This window comes from Octodon degus, unplaced genomic scaffold (genome assembly GCF_000260255.1).
Source record: "Octodon degus isolate 3935 unplaced genomic scaffold, OctDeg1.0 scaffold00523, whole genome shotgun sequence".
Lineage (NCBI taxonomy): Eukaryota > Metazoa > Chordata > Mammalia > Rodentia > Octodontidae > Octodon > Octodon degus.
Genome location: NW_004525099.1, coordinates 44,850 through 51,617, shown reverse-complemented (window position 1 = coordinate 51,617; position 6,768 = coordinate 44,850). Strand labels below are relative to the sequence as shown.

The 6,768-nt window shown below is 38.4% G+C and overlaps 3 pseudogenes across 1 annotated transcript; all 3 read left to right on the top strand.

The window, feature by feature from the left end:
• LOC101586526 overlaps positions 1–1,195 on the top strand; it is a 4,911-nt pseudogene extending 3,716 nt beyond the window's left edge.
• A 133-nt stretch (positions 1,196–1,328) lies between these two features.
• LOC101584946 lies at positions 1,329–2,119 on the top strand (annotated as a pseudogene).
• A 2,647-nt stretch (positions 2,120–4,766) lies between these two features.
• On the top strand, positions 4,767–6,541 carry LOC101584559 (annotated as a pseudogene). Its single transcript, XR_001116978.2, has one exon. The product of XR_001116978.2 is annotated as a translin-associated protein X pseudogene (transcript).
• Positions 6,542–6,768: the final 227 nt, after the last annotated feature.

The following is a 6,768-nucleotide window of genomic DNA, read 5'->3' as shown; positions in this document are numbered from 1 at the left end:
TTTTTTTTTCAAATGACTTTTTACATGCATTTTGAATATAATCGCTGATTTTGGTTTTATTTACAAAAGCAGTACATCATTGAAGAAATTAAATACTTGATGTAACATCTGAAAAAAAAAAAGATAGAACTTTTGCTGTTCTTGCATATAGTAATATATAGGAAAGAGAAGCACAGTTTGGAACAACAGCAGAGATAGATGTCTACAGAGAAGAGTAAGACTTCTGGGGCCGGAGAGATGGCTCAGTGGAGTAAGCGCTTCCCTGGCAAGCGCAAGGGCCTGAGTTCAATCTCCCTTTCCACAAGAAAAAAAAAAAAAAAAAGACTTCAGAATTGAAATAATGAAAGTGAAAGCAGTTGGAAGACAAAGATTCAAAGTCCTTGAGCTAAGAACACAAGTCAGATGGAATCCAGCAAGCTTAAAGTGCAAATTCTTCCTGAATGTGTATTCAGGAAGAATATACCTTCAACTATGCCTGCAGTTCAGTTAAAATCACAAAGTGTCAGATATTTCCTTCAAAACCTGTCTCCTAGGAACACCAATATTCACTGTAAATGGTGACAGAAATACCAGAAGAGAAAGTTTCACTGTGCAAATCTGACTTGGTGGCCTCTCTGGCTATGTTCATTATAGGATGCTGAAACCTTAATGGATAGAATTAAGAAACAGCTATGTGAATGGGATGAAAATCTTAAAGATGATTCTCTTCCTTCAAATCCAATAGAGTTTTCTTACAGAGTAGCTGCTTGCCTTCCTATTGATGTTTCAAGAATTCAACTACTTGAAATTGGTAGTGCTATCCAACAACTTCACTGTGAATTAGACATGATCAATCAGTGTACCTCCCTTTGCTATAAACAATATCAAGAAACAGAAATAGCAAACAAAAATGAAATATTTAGTTTATCCTTATGTGGGCTGATGGCTGCTTATGTGAACCCTCATGGATATGTTCATGAGACGCTCACCATATATAAAGTTTGCAACTTGAATCTGACAAGCTGCCCTTCTACAGAACACAGTTGGTTTCCCTGGTATGCCTGGACTGTTGCCCAGTGTAGGATTTGTACAAACCATATTGGATGGAAATTGATAGCCACCAAGAAGGACGTGTCACCTCAAAAATTCTGGGGTTTAACTCAATCTGTTGTTAGCCACAATCCCAAACACTAATGATGAAATAAGCCCAAAGTAATACTTTCCTTATAAATAGATATGGTAGGAATACAGTTACCTAAGAAATTCTCAGATCAAATCTGCTTTGGAGCAATTAGTAATGTGGGCAGTATCTGGTAAGTGACCTCGAGGTCCAGACATATTCACAAGGATTGTCTTTAATCATGGCCTTGGGATTAAAATGCTTCCTTTTGATCCACCCTGCCTCTTGTAATTACCTTGGAATCTGGATCAGACCTATTTCAGAAATTTCAGTGAATGGAAGAGAGCCTGACCATAGCCAACACATGGCTTATCAGGCCCTACCAATTCACTGTTTTGCAACCACGAAAGCCAAAGCCAATGGGAAAGGACAGTCCCAAATCAGAGTGAATATTAATACAGCTTTTGTTGAAGGTATAATCAACTTGTAAGAGGTGTATGAAGAAATGAAGTCTGTGAAAGAAGCTCTCAACGATAATTTCAATAGGACTCTCAATATAAGGACTTCAGCAAGATCCTTTGATCATATTACAATGGTCACTACTGTGGGAAGCTTGCTTCAAACCAGATTAGCCAGATCACCGTGAAATTGCCATAGTTGATTTAGGTAAATATGGCCAGCTTCCCAGAATGTATAGCTACAGCTATCAAGTCCATAAAAGAAAGTTGAATGAATCTGAACCCAGAAGTGAAAGGGGAATTGATTTGGGTACCTAGTCCTAAAGTAACCAGGGATCACAGGGAGATGCTGGTGAAACTGGCCAAACAGAATACCAACAAAGCCAAAGACTCTTGATGGAGGGCTCATATTGATGCAATGAATAAGCTAAAGAAGTCAAAGGACAAGACTTCAGAGGATACCATTTGACTCATAGAGAAACAGATCAGCCATATGGCTGAGGATGCCATGGCAGAACTGGACAGGAATCTGGTGGTGAAGACCAAAGAACTCCTTGGATGAAAGTCCAGCAGACCCAGACATACTTCAGAGCCCAGGTTCTGATGGTTCCAAGAGGTGGCAAATTGTCCCCATTTGTCACCCCCTCCATTCACATGGAAGGCTGGCACAGCACTTTCTGTCCACAGGAGGCCCAGCCTTCCAGTGGGACACTCAGACTTGTCATTCTCTTCCTCGTTCCCTTGCCTCCCCCACTGTGCTCTGAGCCTTCTAGTAAGGAGTCCCTCAGAGAGCATCTGCTGCTGGCAGAAGATCTTCACTCAGGCAGTTGCCTTAGCAATGATGTCACCAAGGGATTGGGACCATTGGCAACTTAGCACCACCTGCTTGACACCTCAGGAATCTCTTCTTCAGTTTTTTTTTTCTTTCTTCTTCTTTTTTTTAATGTATTTAGTACAGGGTCTACAGTGTTTCACTACATAGATCAGACTCAGTGATTCCCCTGTGTTCAGCCTTCCAAGTGCTGGGATTACTGGTGTGTGCCACCATGCCCAGTCTCAATCGCTGTCTCAGTCTGTCCCAGAGATGAGGCTGGGACAGCACACCAGGGATCAAACCAGCCACTGTGCTCTGCCTAAGCAGGCGCTTTAGTCTGCTGAGCTATCAGGTCGGCCCCTCGTCCCTGATTTTAAACTCTGTTCAGAGTGATGTCAGCTTTCACCTGTGACTGGACTGCTTTCCCAGAGGCTCATTTTCACCAAGTGCTAAAGTCTAAATAAATTGGAAAGAATAACAACAACAAAGGTGGAAACGTCAGAATTGGCCTGCATTGAAGATCTCTCAGAACCTGTACATAGAACAACCAAAACTAGGGCTTTTGTTTCTGGGCCACCTTCGCAATGCTGTGCTCTCTGTCTGGACCATGCTCCCACTCATCACAGGCTGGTCCTTTTCCTCTTCTGCCCACCTCAACCCTGAACCCACTATTGGCCCTCCTAGCTCAATCTGCTGCTATTATTTGGACCCTGATGATTCATTTTTGCTAGTTAGCTTATATCTTAGCATAATATCCAAAACACATAGGTATTCCTATATTTGTCTCATGAATAAATTACACATAGTAGCTACTCTAAAAAAAAAATCTGTTTTGGAAATTACTGCCTCTGATACATACATAAGTAAGCGGCAACATTTACAAGGACAATTATGGTTTCTTAGTCCAACTGTGTTTGAAGATTTAAGCTCCAGTACTCTTCCAGAAAAGCTAAAAATAATTCTAGACTACAAGTTGAGTTTAAGAACTATCTACTTGGGTAGCTTGGAGCTATGGTTCTGTGGAACGTGCCATGTCTGGAAGCATGTCATTTTTAAGACATGAGACATCTTTGAAGGTGATATGACTGCCCAGTGCACAATAAATTAATCAGTTGGTCCTGTTTAGGGGAGAACATATTGACTCCAGTAATGTCAGGGGTGAAAGTTTTAAAAGCTCGGTTGCTGAGCACAAGTACTTGAGAGATGGGACTGCAGACATTGTTTTAAAAGGACTTTGGATTTCTTTAGCTTCTCTAACAGTAATTTGTAAATTTTCACAATATTAAAGAGTAAAATAAGCAGTATGAATCAAAAATATCAGTGTAGAAATAAAGTATGTCTTCATAGTGACTCAGTATCTCTCTCTCATAACATGGATCCTAGTACTGCAGACCCTAGAAAGAAACTATTCATTCACAAAGACAGAGGAATTTTTAAATGCTCTCCCTTTTTCTTCCTTTATATTTTAGGTTTAGGGGAGGTGTGCTTTTTTCTCAACCCTCCCCACCCCCTTTACTTTTCCTTTTGAGTTTCTACATGCACTTAAGTAATTCTCAAGGAGATCCTAAAAAGACATAATGAAACTAGCAATGTGAAAGAGCCTAATTGAATGAACATATCAGGTAGGCTGAATACTTAGTAGGAGGGGAGAAAAAAGAAAGCAACAACAGAAAAACAATACAATAACCGAAAAGTGGATGTTTTCCAGTAATAACTCTCAATATCAATGATCTCAATTCTCTAGTCAAAAGATACAGAAGAATAAATTGGGTCAAAATGTAAAATTTAATTGTATACTGCATAAAAAATACAATTTATCAAAAATAAATTAATAGACTAAATATCAAATGATAGAAAATAATAATCTATGCAATAGGAGCCCCCTCAAAAAAATGCCATAGAAATTATCTTATTTTCAAACAAAGTGCATTTCCAGTCAAAACTGATCAGAAAAGCCAAAGAAGATCTCTACAGATTGGTTAAGGGAACAATGTAACAATCATAAACTTACATGTATCAAATACCAGTACATGCAACCTCATAAAGCAAACAACACCAAATAAGGAAGATGGGTTGAACATTATGCAGTCATAGTAATAAACCTCAGTACCACACTATCAGAAGTAGATCAAGTAAAAAAATCAACAAAGAAATATCAGTTAAACAAACTTAAAAGACATCTACAGAGTGTTCCACCCAGCACAAGACTTCACATTCTTCTCAGCATTGCATTAGGCTTTTCACAGCCCTGTAGTCAATAAAGCATACTTAAGTAAAAGCAAAAGAATTAAAATTATCCTATGAATATTATCAAATCATGGTGTAATGAACCTAGAAATCAATGGCAAACAAAATCACAGAAATCAGGGAGTTTAAAAAATACATACAGGGTCCCCGCGCTCCCCAGCTCCTGCGCTTCGTTGTCCGAGCGTTTCAGCGAAGGTCGACCAGACATGAGCGGCAAAGAAGGGTCAGGAGGGTTCAGGAAGAGGAAGCATGACAACTTCCCGCTTAACCAAAGAAGAGAGGGGAAGGATGTTAATTCATCTTCTCCCGTGATGTTGGCCTTCAAATCCTTCCAGCAGGAGCTGGATGCGAGACATGACAAATACGAGAGGCTTGTGAAGCTCAGCCGGGATATAACTGTGGAAAGTAAAAGGACAATTTTTCTCCTCCATAGGATTACAAGTGCACCTGATATGGAAGAAATATTGACCGAATCAGAAATTAAATTGGATGGCGTCAGACAAAAAATATTACAGGTAGCCCAAGAGCTATCAGGAGAAGACATGCATCAGTTCCACCAAGCCATTACGACGGGACTGCAGGAGTATGTAGAAGCTGTCTCTTTTCAACATTTCATCAAAACACGATCATTAATCAGCATGGATGAAATTAATAAACAGTTAATATTTACAACAGAAGACAGTGGAAAAGAAAACAAGACTCCCTCCTCTGATGCACAGGAAAAGCAGCTGCTCACTTGGAGCCTGAGAGTCACGCCTGTTGATTACCTCCTCGGAGTGGCTGATTTAACTGGAGAATTGATGCGGATGTGTATTAACAGTGTGGGGAATGGGGACATTGACACACCCTTTGAAGTCAGCCAGTTTTTACGTCAGGTTTATGATGGGTTCTCATTCATTGGCAACACAGGGCCTTATGAAGTTTCTAAGAAGCTGTACACCTTGAAACAGAGCCTGGCCAAAGTGGAGAATGCTTGTTATGCCCTGAAAGTCCGGGGTTCAGAAATTCCAAAACACATGCTGGCAGATGTGTTTTCAGTTAAAACAGAAATGATTGAGCAGGAAGAGGGTATTTCTTAGAATAGTACCACACAGCTATTTGCTTAAAAATTCCTGAGAGAGACCAGTTTGTAAGACTGTTATTCAGTGTTTTATTTGGTTTTATTGTGGTTTTTTCATAGAAATGTTTTCAATTGTACTTGTTTTAAATTGTAAACAAGTTGTATATAAAATGTTCCAAATGAATAATTTCTTATTCATGAAAATTTGCACACAACCGTTCACTTATATGTTAATTTGAACTTTTGTTGCCTAACCTTTATCATTTACTGTGTTGTGTGACCATGCTTTGGATTGCACATTCTGCCATATGTATTTCAATTTACTTTGTGTGAGTTTTATAGTGATGCTTTTTAGTGGAATCCATTGAAGTTGGTAATTTTGTTATATATAGAAAAGATTTCTTAAACTTCTGGGCTTAAACTTTCCTGTTTAAATTTCTTCGTTATTGTGCTAAGCCTTCAAAATAGGTTTACTCCATGGAGCATTTAAAATTAGTATTTTAAAATATTATAGTAAGAATTAATATAAAATCCTGGCAAATTTTGAGCTGTTTTAACTTATATGAAACAGCCTTGCAGAAGAATTGACATACATCATTTACAACATTTATTTTTGTCCTTTATCACAGAAGATCTGATGGTAATTGGCACTAACAGTGTAATATTTTCACTTGGTAAAATTGAGTTGAATTGTGTATTTGTACATACAACTGAAAGACTTTTCAGTAGTGGTAATTTTTTTGGTAAATCTTTTTGGTGATTATATTAGGCATGACTGAAGGCTTTCCTATTCTAACATCTATTAGAAGTTACATTTAAATAATTATGCAATTTTGAAATACTACGCTAATCAAACCCTTATAATTATCCCATAGTGTTAATTGATAAAGTTGCCAAGAAAATGCATTGTGTACAATTTAGCAATAAGACAATGTAGTTTTTAGAAACCCTTGGAATTGGGATTTGCCTCCTGGTGTTAGTCATGGATCATCACTTGTGGTGTGAAGCAGCGTGAGTGTGATGTGACTAGCTGACAGCCAGACATTTCTAATTGGTTTTATGAGTCCTGAGAATTCAGATACTGAATTTT